At 55.4% G+C, this 20,973-nt stretch overlaps 1 protein-coding gene across 3 annotated transcripts in view; it reads right to left on the reverse strand.

The window, feature by feature from the left end:
• The window catches only part of ZMIZ1 (zinc finger MIZ-type containing 1), a 234,402-nt gene that overhangs the window by 186,560 nt on the left and 26,869 nt on the right, over positions 1-20,973 (reverse strand). For all 3 annotated transcript variants that reach the window (XM_081237855.1, XM_081237854.1, XM_081237853.1), the window contains exon 2: positions 3,845-3,968. The gene's annotated coding sequence lies outside the window, so the exon portion shown is untranslated. The remainder of the gene's footprint in view (positions 1-3,844; positions 3,969-20,973) is intronic.

The raw sequence follows: 20,973 nt of genomic DNA on the forward strand, positions 1-20,973 counted from the left end.
CAGGGCTGAAAAGGTAGACGGGGCACATCAGAGGACCCTCAAACACCACTGCCTGACAGGAGGAGCTGTAATCCCACCCTCACTGAAGCCACTGAACCTGGATGCCTGAGACAAGCTGGATGCTGGCACCGCTGAGGTTTCTGCTGCTGGGGGGAAGGCAACATCTCTCCCTTGGGCAGATGAGACTCACAGGGTGATGGGGGACTTGCCCAAGGTCACTGGGCCAGTCAGTGGCTGGTGGAGCCTGCACGTGAACTCAGTTCTTCACTTAATCTAGGCAGGGCTGGCTTCACGGGCAGCTGCACAGGGCCCCAAGCTCAGAGGGACCCACTTTGGTTTACTGCTCTAGGGCCACCCTTGTGAAATCCTTAATAATTTGTGGACAACAGGCCCTACAGTTTTGCCCTGGGCCCCACAAATTATGTAGCCGGTCCTGATTCTAGGAGATTCTGATGGACACTTTTGGGAGACGAGGCAGGGGGCCAGTGAATGAACTCTCACTTCTCTGGGACTTTGCAAGAGCCGGGCCCGCTGCTTGGTCTTCCCTTTTTCCCTTGACATCAACCTAGCAAACTTCTCCTTACCTTCCAATTCCAAGCCCACCTGTCACCTCCTAGGGATCCTTCCCAGATCTCTTCCCCATACACAGGCCTGACCCCCCCATACCAGGCAGAACCCACACTTCCTGCCTTGGTCCCACGCAACAAGCCTGCTGATGGGTGTGCAAGCAGCACCTGCCTCCCCCAGGGCCAGGGCACCCCAGAGCTTCCTGCTGACCAGGTTTCCAAAGGACCATGCTAAGGACATTTTACAAAGGGGGTCTCAGAGAGGAAGTTATTAGATGATGCCCAGACAGTGGAGCCCAGAGAACAACCCACCTTTTTACTTGCAAGAAAATGGACACTCTTTGGCCTGGGAAGACTGGGCCAGGCTAGAGCCAGGAGCCAGGATCCCCCTTGGGAAACTCCTCCAACTTGGAGGGGCCCTGCCGGGAAGAGGGAGGAAAGGGAGGAGGAAGTCTTGAATCTGGGGTGCAGGTACCACTTCCTGGCTGTGTGGCTCACCCACTCTGAGCCTCAGTTTCCTCATCTGTAAAGTAGGCATTAAATGACCTATCCCTGAAGGGAGCTTACCAGAGAAAAGAGCACAAACGCTGGCATCTGATGGTCTGGTTTGGAGTCCAGCTTCACTACTTCTGGGCAGGTGTCCTTGAGAACCTCACCTACCCTCGATGGGCCTCAGTTACCTCAGCTAGAAATTGTTCAGTGAGGCCTCCCTCTCAGGGCTCGTAAGCTCATGGATGTAACATGCCAGTTCCCCGACAGGGACTCTCGTACGGTTGGGTAACAAAGTGGACGACACAAGACCCTGACTTCCAGGAGCCAACAGAGGAAGTGCAGCTGGGCGCAGGGATGACACAGACCCTACCAGCTTGTCATGCCCAGGACTCAGAGGGTGCCCAGGCCCCAGGGAGCCAGGATGGAGTCTGCAGGAGATAAGGAGCAAGAATAAGGCCCCACAGACATCCCATGGCAATGCCCAAGTGCCTCTACCTAACCCACAGCCTACTTTCTTCTCATGAGAATAATAGTTCCTATTTGTTAAGCCCTACATTGTGCGGGCAATTTTTCTCAGCACTGTGAATCGGTGTCTCTAATCCTTATGACCACCTTGTCCAGGATGCTGGGGCCAGATGGTGACTGTTTCTGTTTCCAGTTGAGGAAGCTGAAGCCTAGAGAGGGCAAGAACGTGGCCATGGTCACATGACTGGCCCTCAAACCCTGACAGTCCTCCTCCCAACATACATGCAGAGGTCATGGCTCAGCCTTGACCCAAAGCTGCCCAGTGACCCCAGGAGCTGCAAGGTGAGAAGCCAATGACCCCTGAACAGCCCCTTCTCCTTGGAACACATCCCTCCCTGTGTGTGCATGTGAGTGCATCCCCGGGTGAATGTGGAGACGCCATGTGTTGTGAGAACTTCTGCCTGTGTATCTGTGTGAGGTGTCAACAAAGAAGTTTGTGAACGTGCATCTGTGAGCGTGTGTGTGCAGCAAGTCTGTGCATGCACATGTATGTCTGTAGCACGCACAAGGAATGTCTGCGTGTATATGGGTGTGAGGGAGCATGACTCTGCACATCTCTGCATGTATCTGTGCACACACAACCAATCATGGCCATGTGTGCACGCACATCTGTAGCCCCTTAGCATGCAGGAACAGGTTTACAAGCACATGTGTGTCTGTGTAGAGCATGCATGTGCACATGTGTTCATGGACACAGATATGAATATGGGCTGGGAGAATCCTCTGGGACTTGTATGTGTATCTATACTTCCAGATGAAAACCTCAAGCTCATGTGTAACTATAAATCATCTTCTTCCTCAGGAAAATCTCGGGCCTCTCAGAGACATCCCGGACCACAGCCTGGTCCACCTCCTCCAAGAAGTCTTCCCGGATTCCAGACTCCCAACATTTACACAGAACTCCAACGTTAATCCCCATCCCACATCACGGCAGCTTTCCTAACCTCATGTCCCCCACCAGCCAACTGCAAATGCTGCCAACTTCCCTGCCTCAGTCTCTTATGAGAGGCCTTTCCAAAGGCCTCTCCAATGCAACCACCTTCAACAGGCCACTATCTGACTTAGAACCTTCCATGGCTCCCCACTGCCCTTGGGATCTAATTCCCCAGCCTGGCATTTGTAACTTTTTACAATCTTTCCATTCCCTTGCCAACCTCGTCCCCTATCCTGTCAGGCTCTTCACCCAGCCTTCTTTCTCCCCATGATGTAATTTACTTTTGGGCCACCTCCCCAGAATGCCCCTCTCTAACCTATGAACTCCATCTGTTCCCCTCTCTTGGGCTTTCCACATCTGATGTGATCTCCCTGTTTCTCCACCAGAGTACATAATGGGACAAGACCTCCTCCCTGGCACCACAGGGCCTACTGTCAGGCCTGGCATACAGTAAGTGCTTAATACAAGCTTGGGAAACTGAACTTGGGAGGCAGAGGGAGAGAGAGCCGTACCCAACCAACATACCCCTCCTCCAGAAGGGCCCTGTGTGCCACCTTGGGGAGGAGGGGTCAGGTCTGGTTCATGTCACATCATATCCACAAATGAATCATGACCCCAGGCAACCAGCAGCAACTGTCACCTTGTAAAAGCCCCCTCCCTTTGCCTTGAGTTGGAACAGGACTTAACAGTTCTGAGGATATCCACGATCGCCTTGATGCCCACCCACAAGAAGAGGCCAGCAGAGGGGGGCAAGGTCAGGGGCAGAATGGAACAGGGGTCAGGGGCTGGCACATTGGAGCCACAGAGACCTGGAACTGAACTCCATGGGGGCTCAGCCAGGAGTGTGACCTTGGGCAAGTTGCTTTCAGACCACAAGCCTCACAATGAGGAAGATAACAGCACCTACCTCACAGGGTTGTGGTGAAGATGAAAAGAGTTAACAACTACACAGTACTTAGCACAGTGCCTGGCATACAGTTAAGTGCTCAGAATGTCAGAGGATATTATTATTTTCGTGTATCAGATGAGAGAACTGAGGCTCTCAGCCATGAAGGGGCAGGGCTACCCAATGCTACACCAGGAGTTGGCAAGAGAATAAAACCAAATATCCGAGTGCCAGGCCAGGGCACACCCCTCTGCTCTCTGGCTCCCTCTGAGAGGAGGAGGCCAAGGAGAAGTGAAAATTGAGAAATAAGCCCCTTCCCCTAATTCCTCAGTGATGACAGGCCAGCTCTGGGCTCTCCAGGCCCTGAAACGGCACCAGCTGCTTGGGCTGGGTGCCACACCAGCAGACACCCAGTGCCAGGGCCCAGGTCATCCTGCTCACCTGCCAAGGCCTCTGCCGACCACCGGGACTAGAGGCTGCTAAGGGCGTCAGGAAAAGGAGCTCACAGTGGAAGGAGGCGGCGGCCCCAGCAGTCTGACTTCACTGAGCAGAGCTGTTGCAGGTCCTGCGGGAGAGAGGAGAGGGCGTGGTGAGTTTCAAGCCTGAGCCTGGGGGTGGCCCCGACTCCCTTCACCCAGCCCTAGGTCCCGCCTGCCCAGGCCCCTCTGGCCATCTCCTGGAGAGCCGAGCTGGCCCACAGAAGTGGAATGACCCTAGAAACTAGATGTTGTCCCCAACCCCCAGTAAAGGTCAGAGGCCCAGAACCGGGCCCAGAACCGGGCCCAGCACCAAGGTCAGCTCGTCTGCACCCCGTACCAGAGCAGCAGCCAGGCTGGCACACCCACCACTGTGCTGCAGCCAGCCCAGCCCCCCTAGGACCCCCACCCTTCAGACAAGCTGAGCGCTCTGTCTGGAGCCCTTTTCCCCACTTCTCTGTCTTTCAGAGTCCCACTCTGCTCAGATGCCTCCATGGAGCCCTCTCTGACCTGTCACTCCTTTCTTTGTTCATCCCCCAGCAGCTTTGGGTCTAGCTGACCGTGTCTCCCCCAGCTTTCTATAGGCCAGGCTCCTCCCCCGAGCAGAGCTCCTGGACATCAGGAATGAGGTCCTAGTTTATCTCTACCCTCCGAGGCTCACAAGGCCACAGAGACGGATGGATGAATGGATGGATGGATGAGTGGAGCAGTGAAGATATTCAGTGAAGAAGCTGAACAAAGTGGGCCAACTGACATGTGCCTTGAAATCCAGAAGCCTGCCAAGCTCTCCACGGGCCTCCTCGTGCCCTTTACCCTGTTAGATTCTAGAATCCAGGGTTCAGGTTGGTGAGAGGAAAGAGACTTGGTGAGGTTGACTCCCTTCTCTGCCTCATGAGGAAACGGAGGCCCTGATAGGGGAAGGGTTCCTCCCATGGTCCCATGGCAAGAGAGAGGCAAGGCCAGAAGTAGAACCCAAGTCTGCTGGTCTTGCCCACTGCCCAGAGCTATCATGGATGGAGGCTGCCATGGCAGTCCCCCCCCAGCTCCTATGTCCTCGTGTGTCAGTGCATGCAGGTACCCAGCTTCCCTGGCTGTTGGGGGGTCAGGCTAGCTGTGGAAGGAAGCTTCTGGGTAAAGGAGAGAGGGCAGTAGGAGGGCCCTGGGATGGGAAAAAGTGCAGTAGTAGAGATCACACTCAGAAAAGAGCCATCTGGTCTGATGGCCCTTCTTCCCCAGTCTGGAGGCCTGAGGCTAGGGGCAGGCAGAGAGGGGACATTACAGGGAGCCCTAGGGTCAGAGACACCCCTCCAGCCATCTTCAGCTGGGGGGGGTCTTTCTAAAAGCACCTCACTCTCTTCCACAAGCTCTTTTGCACCTCCCAAACACTGCTGGTAGGGCATGCACGGGTCACCACCTTGGAGAACAGTTTGGAAGTATCCCCTACCCTGTGGTCTATCAGCAGCCCAGCATTTCCACCTCCACAGAAATGTGTGCATGTGGTCACCCAAAGATGCATGCAAGAATGTTCACAGCAGTGCTACGTATAACAGCCCAAACATGAAAACTTCCCAAATGGCCATCAACTGTAGAACGGATAAATCGGTGGATGCATACAATGGAATACCACACAGCAATGAGAACAAATAATCTGCAACTCTATCCAACAACACACATAAATCTTACGAACACAATGTTGATCAAAAACGCCAGAGGCAATGGAGAACATACTTAAGGGACCCAATTATATAAAGGTCAAGAACAGGCACAGCTACTCTATGCTGTGGCAGACTGAAACAAATATGGCCACAGATTCTTTGCAGCTCCTCCTATCGAGAGGTGGAGTCTATTCTCCGCCTCTGAATCCAGGCTGGCCTTGAGACTTGTTTTGACCAATAGGACTTAGTGAAAGTGGTATTTTGTGACTTCCAGAGACTAGGACTCAAGAGATCCTGCTGTTTCTGGCCTTGGACCTCTTGGAATGCAGCCTAGCCATGGAAGGAAGCTGGTCTACCTTACTGGAGGATGGAGGAGAACTGAAGCTGCCCAGCCAATAGCCAGCAGCATCTGCCAGATGTGACTGAGGCCATCTTTGACCATCTGGTCCAGCCAGCCCTCCAGGTCACTGGAGTCACATGAGCCCAAGGGAAACTGGCAAAGGGACTGCCCAGGCAAACCACAGAATTATGAGACATAATAAATGGTGGTTGTTTATTTCAAGTCACAAAGCTTCGGGGTAGTTTTGGGGGCGGTTTTGGGGGCAGCAGTAGATAACTGATAGTGTGCTGTTGATAATGTAAGGATAATGCTGTCTTTATCCTTGAGGGGGAGCAGTGACCGGAAGTGGGTATGCGGGGGGGGTTCTAGGGGATCTGGAATGTTCTGTTTCTTGCTCTCTATGATGGTTACATGAGTGTATTCATTTTGCGAGAATGTGTCAAGCTGCGCTTAGGATATGCACAGTTTTTCTGCATGGATGTAATACTTCAACAGAAGCTAAAAACAAACAAACCTTCTGTGGCTCTCCGCCCAGGCAGCCAATATCCAGCCCCGCCCTGCCCTGCTGGCCTCACCTCACTCTCCTCTGCAATTCACAGTGCCACCTTACACCTCTGCACCGGGGATGCCCCTCCCCTTCCTCTCCTGCTTCAAGCCTGAGGGCAGGCAGCACCTCCTCCTGGAAGCCTTCCCTGACTGCCCCTGGCCTTGTCCAGGTGTCTATATTCACACAGCTCTCTCTCTGGAGCTGGGTCTTCCTGAGCATGGGGTTAAGTCTTTCCCTTCAGTCTCCCCAGCTCTTGGAACTCTCCAAGTAGGGGCCCTGTCGGGGTTCGATGGCACCCCTCTTCCTATTCCCCTAGGGTTGAGACCTCCACAGTGGTGTGGTGATGATCACTGCAGGCTTTGGGGGGTGAAGGGGCATAAGGGGAACTGGTGATCACAAGACAGGTCATATGACAGCACCTGGGACCCCGGCTTCTCCCACGTAGACCGAGGGCAGGGCTGAATTTGAGGGTACAAAGAGGGTCTACAAAGAGGGAGAGGGCTTAAGGGGTCCCCCATTTTGTAGCAGATGGTGACACCTATGAAAGGGTACCACTCCTTTCCTCTTAATTAACTAGTGAAATGAAGTAGCAAGCCCACCTGGCAGTCAGCACTGTATCTCTGCTGAAACAATGCAAACTGCCAAAGCAAAGGAAGAATTGTTATGTCAGACGGCCAGGGCATCAGCTGTGCTAAAGTCCTTCCATGAACTGAGTTGTCTCCATCAGGGCCAAGCAAGAAGGTGGAAGCTCTCCCCTGCCCCACCCACTGCCCTCAGTGACTGTGACTCAGGTGAGCGCCAGGGCCTCAGTCCTGAATGCCCCTGTCTGGGGCCCCTGCCTCACCTTTGCAGTTTCAGCTCTGTCCTCGATGGATGTGTGGCCCTGGCCCTGGGGGAGCCCCCTCTGACCTCCGCTCCTCCACTCTCATCCCAGAGATCTGGCTTAGTCAACAATCTCTGATGAGTCACATTTTCTCTCGGATGGGAGGACTGGCCCCTGAAAGGCCACGGTGGTTCTGAGGCCCAGGAATCTTTCTGCCCCCCTCAGAATCTGCACTGTGCCAGCGATGGTGCCTGCCACAAGCAGGCTGATGTGGCCACTGCAGGCCACCAAGGGCAGGCCACAGCATCATGTCACCCGCCTGCCCCTGGGAAGGGGGCACTCAGGCCCGGAGGTGAGAGTGCATCCCCACCCCTACGCTTCCTCTGCTACCCAGACTCCTTTGCTGAGAAAGGAAGCTTCTTGCCCAAGAAAGAGGCACCGAGAAGCCAGAGGGTGGCCAGGATGGGCGAGGGCAAGACACCAGGTCCCAGGCAGTCCGTCCTACAGCGGAGGTTAACTCCACATGAGGAGCACATGAGGGCAGCTGCGTGGGCCCAGCCTCACGACAGAAGGAGCTCGGACTGGGGTGCACCTTCCACAGGTGGGTGCGCTGTCTCACAAGACGGTGAGGGTCCCGTCCGCAGAGGCGTGCAAGCAGAGGCAGTGGCCCTGTGGTGCTGTGGGTGCAGGAGGCATCAGAACTGGAGCTGAATTCTCTATTTCCCAACCTCCTCTGATGGTAAGAATTACCTGGGCTGCTTGTTAAACCCATGGCTTCCCAGGCCTCTCCCCTGAGAATGCAAGTCTGTGGGTCTGGAATGCAGCCCAGAAATTTAAATTTTTAACAAGTCCTCCCAGGTGATCCTGTGCCTCTGGAAAGTTTCGGGGAGCACTGGCAGATAGATGACCTTCCAGGTCCCTTTGGGCCCTGAGATTAGTGATTCTGAGCCCCCCACTCCACACTACCCCTATCCTATCTGGAAGATGAGGCTGGCAGGAGACTAACTGCATCATTAAAATAAAAATGATTTAACAGCTTTCGGAGGGGGCAAAGATGTCATGGGGAGGGCGGTTCTCAACCCATGGTGGTACCGGCAGCCGCTCCCTCCTACCCACCCTGGGCCCCCCGGAGTCTCCAGAAAAGCTCAGCGTTGGGGAGGGGGTGCGTTGACAGCTGTTCAGGGGCTGCTCAGTGAGACCCGGAAAAGCAATTATCTTGCTCTTAGCAGAATGGCGCTGGTTTGTACCCTCCCCCTCCCCCTCCCACCTACACACACACACACACACACACACACACACACACACACACGCACGCACACACGCACGCACGCACACCCCAGGCCAAGATGCTGCTGGCTGGCTCTGAACCCACCTCCCCCCACCCCCGGCCTCCAGATTGCTCTGACTCTCAACCTCCATCCTCAGAGCATATTTCCAACACTTAAATCATTTAGCCCGCTAAACCGGAGACGGCGAAATGGGTGCTATTTCTTAAAAACATACAGAGAGCGTATTAAATTATTGATAGCCATTAAACAGGGGGAGAAATTAAACAGCTCTCAGCTCTTATCAATCATTCATGCAGTTTCCACTGGGGTGTTTTCTGGAGAGTGATCACACGGGCAGCCCAGGGAGCCGACTCCTGCTGGCAAGGAAGGCACTGGCTGTGTGGAATCGGGGAGGGGCCCACTGCAGCCCCCAGCAATTACCCGGGCAGAGGCTGCGAAGGGGGTCTGGCGGTGTGGGGGGGTGAAGGTCAGCCTCTCTGCTGACCCCAGCCCCCCCATCTTCACCACATTATTAACAAAGGGACACTCCAACACCACCTTCAGGAGACCCCTTCATTGAATCCAGCTTGCTTTTATTGAGCGTCTAGTGTGTACCAGGCACGCAAGGCGCACAGATAAATACGCCTCAAAGCACGCACGCAGGCAAATGCGCGAGGCAGCCCTTTTGGAAAACGTGATTACACCACATTGTGCTAGGATCTGCGATGGAGGTCCACAGAAGGTGGCTCAGAGGAAAGGGGCAGCTTCAGCTGGAGGGGAGCTGCCGGGGAAGGCTTTGCCAAAGAAGTCATTCCTGGGTAAATTCTTGCCCAGAGCACAAGCCGGGAAGGGCATTCCAGGAAAGCGGTACGGCCCCGGGTGAGGCCCAGCAGCCTCTCTGCGCCTGATCTGAGTGCTCCGTCCTGTCAACAGCCCTGCAGTTACTGGCCGCGTGGGGTTACTGGCCGCGTGGGGTTAGGGGCCTGGGCACAGTTTGTGGAGGAGGGAGGCGGCTGTCGCCTCAGCCTCTCCTCCAGGTACGGGTCAAAACCAGGCCAGGCCAGGGGAGGGATGCTCGAGGCCAGGCCCCCCCTCAGCGTGGATGGGCAGGAGGTTAGGGTTCACCCCAGCTGCCCGGGGCAGCGGCACTTCCACCCCCGCACGGCAGATCCATTTCCTGGCTCTGACTCAGGACACCTAAGCCAGCGCGTGACGCAGACCATGGAGGCTGCTGGGCCGGGACACCGCTGGTCTCCTGGCCACAGACAAGCCTGGCAGAGCTGTCCTCGGAAGACGGGCTCCCTCCTGTCGCTGAGCCGTGCCAAGGACCAGGGCACCAGGGCTGTGGGAGCCAGAGGACACCCGATACTCCCCCACCTCTCCGCCTGGGGACCATCCACAATCAGGGGCCGTTTGAGGTTCTGGGGCCAGGCCGGGCTGCTGGCCGCTGCAGGGAACAAAGAGGCCAGGCCCACGCTCGCCCCGGCCCTGCGGCCCCAGCACCCCGGGAGAGCATCACATTCTTGGGCGCCTTTTAGGAGCTCTCGCTGTTCAGGAGCCTGAGCCGGGAGCCGGGAGCCGGGAGGAGGCCCTGCCAAGTGTTGATAGCACCCTCTCCAGAGAAAGCTGCTGCTACAGGGAAACATTCTGGGGAGAGCGGTTGTTTACCACCAATGCCTGGGACCGTCAAGAAAAAATCAGTAGAAATTAAATTTGCAAAGTTGAAAAGACATAAAGGAAACCCCCTCCCCAAGCCTGGGACTTTTCAACCTGGAGGATCAGGCTGCTCTATTTTTTGCCTGGTTTGGCCTTTGCATTTATTATGGCTTTCTCTTATGCAGCCAAGTCCTGCCCTGGGTCAAGCTCTATTTCCCCCTTTGTAACTGCTGCAATACTTTCCACATCACACCAGACTGGATTCTGTTTGCATCTGCTCTGAACTTAATGGGGGATACCATGAACACAGACAGGGCTCCTTCCATCAGCACTTGCCCATGGGGTCAGAGAGGGGTCTCTAACTTTACTACAAACAACCACCCCGGCCCCCCGCCTGCAGGCCAGAATCAATTCCTCCTAAGGGCTAACCTGCAGCACTACTGCTGTAATTGTAAAAGCCATTCCCTGGATAGTGGGTGAGATGTTCTCGGCCAAGTGTAAATGAGACTGTACTCTTGGAGCTCCCGGAAGCCGAGGCAAGGGGCAGGCTTGGGAATTTCCAGGCGAAGGCCAGCAGAAATTGGCCACAAATGAATCATTAACTCTTGAGTCGAGAGCTCTGAGTGGCCGGTGCCAAGGTCTCGGGCTCTGGCCTATGTGGGCCACTTGGCCTCCCTTGGCTCAGGCCTGAGGGTGGCCCCGCCCCCCACTGGCCATCTGCTTCACCCCATGGCCACTGGTCACTGAGAGCTGAGGCCATCTGGACCAGAGCAGCCCAGATGTCTTATGGGAGAGGGCATGCCTTTCCCTAGGAACGACTCCAAACCTTTGCCACACATTTCTGTCCTTCTGGAATGCTGTCCCTTCAGCGAGCTAAGTCCCCTTGTCCTTCAAGGTCTGGCTCCAGCCTGGCCTTCCTCCTCTCTGCCCTGCCTATCTGGGACCACCTTGGCCCGCCATCTCTGAACCCCTTTAGCTCCGGCTGTGTCTGCCAGCCCTGGCCTGGGTGCAGGGCCTCATTCCTCCAGTGGGATGTGGACTTTGCCCCTCTCCTGGACCCCGTCAGCTGGTATGAGGCAGGGCACAGATCAGGGAGCCCTCACGTGATGGGGTTGCCCACGGGCTCAGTCTGCAGCCAGCAGGGAAAAGCACCTCGTTGTCGGCGGGGTCAGCAGTCTTCCCCTGGCTCAGGAGCGACATCAAGTCCCGCTCTGGGCCTCAGGCCAGCAGTTCAGGCGGGGCTAGAGGTGCCCACTGGACTCCCACTGGGGAGCCAGGTGGCTGTGGGGGACCCGGCACCCTGATTCCCAGGAGCCAGTGGAGGTTAGCACTGGCCACCTCCATCCCCAGGGCACCATCCTGCAGGCTGGGCTGCAATTTCACCACAGCCCCTCCAAGCTGCCCTGAAGCGGGGCCTGAACTCTTCTTGGGTGGGGACTGATGAACACAAAGTCTGGAAACACAGATCCTATTATAATATGATGTCAATGCATCATTCACCTGTGTTTCTGAACTTAACGTCCACCTGTGTGGCAATAAGGCTGGCAAAAATAAGAACAAATACCACTGACTCGAGCACTTGCTTTGTGTCAAACTCTGGGCTAAGCTCAACACACATTTCTCACAAGTCCTTCCATCCCACCACGAGGTACCTACTATTAATACACCCACTTGAAAGAGGAGGAATCCACGGTTCCCAGAGATGCAGATGAAGATGAGGTAATGTGCCCAAGTCCCAAAGTTGGAATGTGGCAGCTGGGAATTCAGATGGAGCATCTGACCTGGAACCCCTCCTCCGCTTGGCACCTACCTCCCATGTGCCCAGAGCCCCTTGTCTTGCACTCAGTCAAGTGCAAGACACTTGCACTGGAAGACGCCCTGTGGTCGCCACCCCACCCTCTTCACAAAGCCCTTTTCCCATCTGATCCTAAAAACAGCCCCATGAGATGGCCAGTGAGCATCATTACGACCATTTTACAGATGGGGAAACTGAGGCTTGATGGGGCAGAGCCTTGACTTGTCTAGCAGCTTTTATACCCCTTTAATCCTCACAACAACCCCAGGAGGTGGCTCTTGTTAAAACCATTTTGCAGATGGGAAAACTCCGAGGATGAGAGAAGCAGAGAGAGCATGTCCCACATGCTAGGGACAGAGCCTGGGTTTGTGCCCTGATCTGCCTGACTCCCGACTGGGCTTCTCCCATGACACGGGTTTGTCCCCGAGGCCTGGCACAGAGTAAGTGCAGGTTTGTGAGCATGGTAGGGAGAGGTGACACAGGAGCACGGCACGGGGGCCTGGGGCCAGGGGCTGTGTCCCTCTCTCCCAGCCTCCCACTGTGGGGATAGGGAGTGGACTGGAGTTGCCCTGAGGACGAGCCTAGCTCCCACTTCCCTGCAGGACTCCTGGGCGGAGGCACTCTGGACTCGTTTACCATGGCAGAGTCTTACTGATGAGTCTAATGATCAGGCCGGGACGTCTCAGCCGGCCACACAGGTCACCATGTGTAGGTGTGTGAGGGTGGATGGCATTCATTCGAGGAAAACAGGGTGAGGTCGTGGCTGCAAGCCCACAGGCACATACCTCATCACACCCCAACACAGTCACGCGTGCACGCGCACTTCCCTTACTAGTGTCTGCAGACGCTCAGGCACACGTGCTCAGATGAGCACTCGCACGCTCACAACCAGGACAGCACACACCTGCACTTGGGGCACTTGGGGCACCTGCACGCTGAGCGGGGATGTGGACAGCTCTGACGCACACGCGTGCGCAGGGCCCCGGCGGCCGTGGGGCCCAGGAGAGTGGGCCCAGGGAGCGGGTGGGCAGGTGGCCATCTGCAGAACCGTGCAGGAGCCCCTCGCTGCCGCTGCACTCATGGAGTTAGGACTGTCCGGAGCAGGCCCATAAATCAGGAAGCGGCCTGCCGCAAGCATTAAATCACTGTCCTTAAGACGTGGTGCTTAGAATGGAGAAGCAGCTGGCATCAGGCCCAGGCTCACCGTTGGGGTGAGCGATGGAGAGGTACCTGGTATTTGGCACCCCTCCACCCAGTGCCACTTCCCCATACTCAGCCCCCAGTCAGACCCCTCTCCTGCTAGCCTACTAGGCCCTGCTTCCCCCTGGCCTTTCCTCCCATTCTACCTTTCTTCCTCTGCTCCTGGCCCAAGACCCCTGAGTTCAGCTCCCAGGCTGAGTGCTGACCTCCCACCCCCAGGGCTGAAGGCTTCTCCCAGGAGCCAGCACCCTAGGACCTAGGAGCGCTGGGTCTGAGGCTGGGGGTGCTGGAAAGTCCACTTCTGGGCAGGAACACTGGGGTGCTGTCAGCAGACCCGGGCTCTGAGCCCAGGGGCCACTCGCAGCTGTACTTCCCATGAGTTACCTCCCTCCTCCCGGCCTTACGCTACCCCTTCTGTAAAGTGAGGACTGGAGCGGGACCTCCTGGGGCTGCTCGTCCTGAGGATCTGATGCCCAGGGAAAAGATCCTCCGTGGATGCTGATTAATTATGACTATTAATAATACAACCATCTGCATCTCGTGGTGGAGAGAGGATGATTAAAACTGGGCTCCATGCCCCAGCGGCAGAATAAATGGGTCTCCAGGTGGGCTGGGGTGTCACCCCCACTCCCAGGCCTGCAAGCGGATCCTTGGGGGCTGTATGTCGGGGAGAGACTGCACTGCATAGACAGATGCAGAGAGGAGAGATAGACAGGCAGGCAGACAGACAGAAGGTGAGGAGCCGGCTCGTCGGCAGATGAACCATAGATCATTACCTTGTGCCAAGGCTCTGGGACAGGATTCTCTCTGCCTACCATTGGGACCAACCACTTGGCCCTTCCACTCCTCCTCAACCCTTACCTTACCCTGCAGTGGAGCCCAGAGGACTCTACGATCCCTCAGTGCCCAGAGCAGTAAACACAGCCAGCGGGCCCTCGAGAACCTCACCCTGAGCCAGGCATGGCTAACCTGTTAATCATCACAACAGTCCCATGTGGTATTTATGCCCACTTTACAGATGAGGAAACTGAGGCACAGAGAGATAGAGGAACTTACCGAAGGTCACGTGGCCAGGAAGTGCTTGAAATGCAAAGCAGGCCATTTGGCTCCAGAGCTCTTACTAGGCTACTACAAAGATTCCAACTGAATGAATGAATGGATGAAATTTAAGCAGCAAGATACATAAAGTCCTTTAAACTATCTTTGTGAGTGGAAGGCAAAGTGGCCAGAAAATAAGTGTCATGGGTTCGGGCTAGGTCTCTGCATCATCAGCTGTGTGACCTCAAGCAAGTCACTTGCTAACTCCAGGCCTCAATTTCCTCACCTGTAAAATGGGGGTAAATGGGGCTGCCTCATCTACTGGCCAGATATGAAGGCAATGGTAGAGTGAGGTTCTGAGGATGATGACAGGGCATGATCGTGATGTCTGTGTATACGGCAGCCAGGATTTCCAAACCAGAAGCCTGTGTGCCTGCCCTGGTGGGAACCTCAAACCCCAAGAACAATAGACAAGGGATCTGAAACTGTGGCAGCACATCGACCTCTGGGTCTGGTCAAGCCCTTCCTGGGCACCTACCCTGTGTGCAGCTCTAGGCTAGCCATGACAGGGTGGGGGCATGGGAAGTACATAGGCCTCATGAGCACAGGGCTGGGTGCAGACCCTCCAGGGCCTGCGACTTGGTTGGGGGAGGGCCCCTGCATAATGGACAAGGGCCATCCAAGGAGCACGTGCTTCATTCCAGCAGGAGCTTGTGGACCCATCCCTGGCTGACCACCTTGCCTGGCGCTGGCAGTGCACTGTGGACAGGATCCAGCCTCAGGCTTGGGGGAGCTCATGAGTGACAGAAAGGCAGGTGTGTCACCAAGCTTCATTCCCACACCCAGGGTGGCCTTACCAACAAATCCCCACACTCCCCTTCAGAGCTCAAACATGACTTCAGAATGACTTTTCTAAACAGCCCTCCAGCCTGTCCCTCCCAGATGGAGCATAAAACAAAACCTACAGTATCTGACATCCCTGTTAGGGGAGCGGCTACTACACCTGGCCACACCTGGCGGAGGTAAGGCCTGGACCCCGGGAGAGGGACACCTGCAGCTCTCCGCATGATGGGAGTTAGTGGTCACCTCTGAATATCGTGCCATTGGAAGACAATTCACCAAAACGTCCTCCCAGTACTGCCCCCTCACCCTCCCGCCATCCACTCCTTTACAAGGAGATGCAAAGGTAATGGAGATAAAAAGTTCACAGAGGTGAATGGGAAAGAAAAGGGCAACCCAGTTTGCAGAGCCCCCATGTTTCCTAATCAGCTTCCTGGCTTTTTGTCCGTTCCTCCTGCCATCTAGCCTGCCATCCATTTCATATTTTTCTTGAAATCGATTCATAGTTTTTGCTAAAATACCTTTATTAAAAAAACTTTATAGGATTACCTTAAGTGTGAAATTAGCCGCACTCACCACAAATAGAAGTTAAACATAAAAACAAAGGCAGGGAGAAGAAACACTGGCATTCCTTTGCTGCCTGCCTGCTGGAGGCTGCAAGTCCCACCGGCTCTCTCTGCGGGAAAGAGACACCAGCAAGGGGCCCGGCGCTTGGAGGCTGCCCTCCACACAGCCAGAGGGCTGGACAGGCCTGGAGCTGAGGGTTTTTCTCAGTTGTGATGAATGCAGCGGCTGAATCCTGACGGTCTCCTTTGTGTACCTCTGAGGAGCACAAGCGTCACCTCTGAGAGGTGGCGGGTGACATGTCTCTGTGACACAGATGAGGAAACAAGAGGATCAGAGAGGTGAGCCCACCAGCCTGGGGTCACACAGCAGTGAGTGGCCAAGCCAGGCCTCCTGACCGAGCACAAGGTTCTTTCCTTTCTGCTGCTGCTGCCGCCGTCTCAATACCACACAGAGTCACTTAGGCAGAGCAGAGTCACTCCGACCCGCGGCTGGCGCGGTAATGGTTTTTACACCTGAGGTTAACACAGTGATTTAAGAGGTTATTTGTCTTAATTTTCAGGAATCAGTTTCTCGGGGAGGAGATATCTAACACATCGGGCTTGGGAAGCTAGTCTTTTTAGAAAATATTTATAGCATTTCAAGACAGTTTGGTGGCAAATGGATATAGCATCTGCTATTTTCCTCATTTTCTACCACAGCTCTAAAACCCGGAGCAGTTACAACACACACACACACACACACACACACACACACACACACGCACGCACGCACGCACGCACACCCCACAACACAACTACAGCAACCACATCAATGCTGACAGGAAATCAAAACCCACCTCTTCTTTGAGAAATAAAACACAAAACTGGCGTGATTTCAGAGCTCATTACCGCCTCTGGTTAAAGCCCCAATGTGCCTCTACTAGCAAAACTGAAGGCTGATGCTCAGAAAGCCATGGCCAGTGGGCCGGTCCCCAAGGCCATGGTGAGGTTCACTGCCTCCACAGTTAGGTTTGGCAGGACTCCCAGGCCCAGGATTGTGGCTCTCACAGGAAGCCCCAAGAGCAAAAGAGCCCTCCCCTGAATTAGGATTCTGGCTGCAAACTGGAGAGGGACAGGGAGAGGGCAGCCATCAGAAATCAAAGACATTCCATGAGCAAGGGCTGAGCTGACCTCTCCTCATGGTACCTCAGTAGTTATTCATCCCTCTGAGGTCAGCGACGATTATCACCCCCATTTGGCAGATGGCAAAACTGAGGCTTTAAAAAGCGTAGAGAGTTTCCCGAAGGCACAATTGCTTGTATGGTAAGCTGGGCCCTTTGACCCTCTACAGGCAGCCTGGCGTTCCCGCCTCATTTCCTGTGACCATCGTTCGAGTGGCCTCTCTGCCATACTCATCAGCTCCCCAGGGCCCTGCAAGGCGTCTCCATGGCCTAGCTGCCAGGCCTTTGCTCACACCACGACCCTTAATACCAAACCTCTGTAATCAAACCTGGAGGCATTGTCGCTATAGGACCCTGAGGACCTTCTGCTCCATCCTGGTGTCTCAGGTGGGAATTCTGAGGCCCAGAGAGGGGAGGGGACATGTTTGGGGGCCACACAGCTGGCTGATGACAAAATAAAGGGGAACCAAGTTTGCTGTGAAAAAATCCCAAACATGTTGCAACTCCCTCCATCCTTGACATCCTGATCCAGACACAGGAGGGGCCATTGCTACTTCACAATAAGAAGTCAATCTAGCTGGGCACGAGGCATGGGAATGACACCCAGGGCTCAGGTCCAGCCAAAGGCAAATGGTGCTCCAATGTCCCCCAGCAGGGTGCCTTCTGGTCCGCCCAGCCCAAGCTTTTGGGCAGAGCCTTCAAGCCCCTCTGCACTGAGGCTGCAGGAGCTGCCCACGCCCCACCCAAGCCAGGGGACCGGAAGGCCCTCATTCATGATGCACTGGGACAAAACCCCAGGCCAGGCCCCAAGGGAGTACCCACCCACACAGCCTGGCTTGAGGCTGGCAGAGAGCCCCTGGGAGGAGAGACGTGCGAGACTGGGGCCTGGTGCTCCCCCTGCGGCCACTCTCCTGAGCAATCCTCTCCACTTGAGCTTCACCAGATATCCCCAATGCACGTGTCCAGAAGAGCCTCCGTCCCCCCGGTCCTGTTCTCCCTCCACCCTCCCTGCACTGGCCCCTTCTGATCAACTGCCCTCTCCCCGCACAACCCAGCCATCAAATCCAAAAGTCAAGAAGCCATCCTTGATTCTGATGCTCCCTCTCAGCCAAGCCATCTGCCACCTCCACGGTTCACCCTCCCTGTGCTCTAATCTGCCCACTACTGGCCAGCTCCTTTGAATGGGTGAGCGCAACAGCCCCCCACTGGCCTGGCACTCTCACTTCCCTCATGTTTTACCCTGTAGCTGTGAAGCAAATCTTTTCCTGTTTTCAGCCCTCTCCAAGGCCTCCCCATGACCCACACACCCCATGCATCTGGCCCTGCCCACTTTACCAAGTATACTGCTTACCTTCCAGCCCCACTGGTTTTCCTGCCCCAGGGCCTTTGTACCTGCTGTTCCCTCTCACTACCTCCTCCCCCCACTATGACTGGCTCTGTTTTATTTAAGTTTCTCAGGGGTTCCTTCCTGATTGCCCTTGTCTAAAATATGTGCTCCCTCCCTCACTCCAATCACCCCATAACACATCACTCCGTATTATTCCCATATTACACGTACTGCAAACTGATTATTGTTTATGCACGTGCTTATTTATTATCTGTCTCCTGCCCCCACCCTGATGATGTTAGCCCCAGGAGGGTCAGCACCGTGTCAGCCTGGCTCCTTGTTTTATATCCAGTGACCAGAATAGTGTCTGGCACAAAATCGATGCTAAGCGTTCGCTGAATGAGTGAGTGAACAGCCATGATCTTGTTAAGCTCACCCCCCACTCCCACCAGCCAGGTTGGGAACTTATCCCACTTCGAGGATGAGGGCATGGATGAAATGCTGAGAGGTGTCATACATGTCAGAGCACACAATGGTGAAAGTGGCAGCACATTCATTCGGGACCAGGCCTCATGACGCCCAGACCAGAGAAGGTACAAGGATTAGGGAATAAGAGCCCATGGAAAAAGCATGAAATTGTGTGGCTCCAGTATCTCTCTTGTAACGTGAAATGTCGCCTCTCTGCAAACCACATCCTGCCCCGTGTGAGCCGGTCTTGGCCTCAGCTCCCGGCCGTGGGCAGCCTGAGATTCCCCCGCCCGGCTCCTTCTCTGGGTGGGCCTTGACATCACTGGCCCAGCCCCGAGGCTGGTGGCAGGGGAGGGCAGGGGGGCAAAGGAGGCCTTTTCTCCCGGGGTGGGGGGGCAGGAGGACGGGGCTGAGCCAAATGCGGGTCACGCTGCTGCGCCCACAGCCCTCCCAGGGCTAAAAATAACCATGTTTACACACTTTCAGAGCTGGGATTTCTGCCTCCCTGTCAGGAGGCGTTCAGGACTCTACTCTGTCCACGCTCACCGCTGTACATCTTCCACTTGGGCTGGGTAATGCTGGTCCAACAGAGGCGAGGACCAGCGCTTTCTGGGTTTCTTTCCTTGGGTTGTTTTAGGTGGGGGGAGTGAAGAAGCTGCACAAGCTGATTGCATCAGGAGAAAGCTTACTGTTGGCAGACAGCTCCTCTTCCCGGGGCTCAGAGATACAGCTAAGGCAGGAGTTAAAGAGGCGACCAGAACCTGAGCCATGTGGTAGCCCAGCCAGTTCATCCCAAAGCTTTGGGGCCACGGTGCCATGGGGAAGCCTGGGAGCCAGTTGGTCGTCTAACTCGCTGTGTGACATAGAGCAGGTCACTTCCCCTCTCTGGTCTTCAGTGACCTCTATGTGTTGTGGCAACTGGCAGTCCGTAATTGACACCTTCCTGGTTCCCCATGTCACATCCTCAGTGTGGAGGGCTGACAGTGCATCCTCAGTGTGTGTGTGAGTGTGTGTGTGTGTGTGTGTGTGTGTGTATTTGGGAGGAGGGGACAGTGTGAGGGATGGTGTTGGCACCTGGGGCCCCATGGCTTGTCTTCATGCAGAATGACAGGGCACACCTGCCAAGAAAGCTGTCACCTGGCCACCCTCCTCCCTCCCTGCCCTGGTTCACCCAGATGGACTTTAGCACTGGAGGGGCAGGTGCCAGTCACCTGCCTAGAGGCGGTCTTTCGCTCTGGACAAACAGGCTTGTCTCTGACCCTGCAGTTACCGTGAATGTGGCCTTGCCAAAAGGAAACGTGCAGGCTGTCAGAGGGCTGGCACATTGCTCAGTCACCTTCCTTGGACAGGCAGAGCGCAGCAAGCACTGACCACCCCCCTTACCCTCAAACACCCACCAGGCTGAGGACCTCAGGCCTCCTAGGATCCAGCAGCCTCAGGCTTTTCTTCTCTGATTTGGGAGGCCTGGCTGACTTGCTGCCCCTAGATGGGAACAAAGTCCAGGCCCACTGGCCTGACCTTAAGGGCTGTGCTCCTCTGACGACATCCCTCTCATACCCTGAGCCTTTGCAAGCTCTATTCCCTCTGCCTCAGATGCTTTTCCCTCACTTCTTGGCCTGGGAATTTCCCACTCATCCCAGATGACTGATTTAGTTGTCTCCTTCTCCAGCAGAGTGGGCTCAGTACTTTGTCAGTGCCGTGTGCACCCCCCTCCATTAGAAAGGACCTTGCCTGGTCACCTAAAGGGCTGCCATGGGACGGGCGCTCTGTACCTGTTTGCTGAATTAACTCTCAAGGCAAGAGCTCAGTCCTCCTCTCTCCTCTCTGCAGCCCAGTCCACCCCTGCAGCACCTCCCTGTATCCCTTCAAGAGCCTGCAATCAGCTCCATCTACCTTTTTCCTTCAGAGGTTCCTGTCCTATTGCAAACCCCTCAGAGTCCCTGCCTCTGTGCTCCTTATCAGACCTGCGGTTCTCAATGAGGTTTCAAAATGCACCTGCCCAGACATGATGGGGTGAGGCCCGGCACCTGCATGGTTAAATAAGTGCCCAGGGGTTCTGTGCACAGAAGCCCCAAGGGCCAAGGGAAACCCCCCACCCCTCAGTGCTTGGAATTCACTCCCCTCAGATACCACAGCACCCAGTGTCCCCACCAACCACCATCCCCCCCATACAGCACTGCTGTGGCCCCTGCCCAGGTCCAGCCAGCGCCGGGCCTCACACCCCCTTCCCTGGACGGTGGCAGGCCTCCTCAGGGCCCCCGTGAGGACACCCTCCAGGCAGCCCCCACGGTGATCATTCTATCAATCAGGTCTGGTTACCTCACTCCTCACCCCAAATCTTTTCTCACTGACCCTGCGTCAAGGATAAACTCTAAGGCATGGATGGCGTTTAAGGCCCTTCGGGATGTAAT

Source organism: Mesoplodon bidens (genome assembly GCF_964165515.1).
Source record: "Mesoplodon bidens genome assembly, chromosome: 1".
Taxonomy (NCBI): domain Eukaryota; kingdom Metazoa; phylum Chordata; class Mammalia; order Artiodactyla; family Ziphiidae; genus Mesoplodon; species Mesoplodon bidens.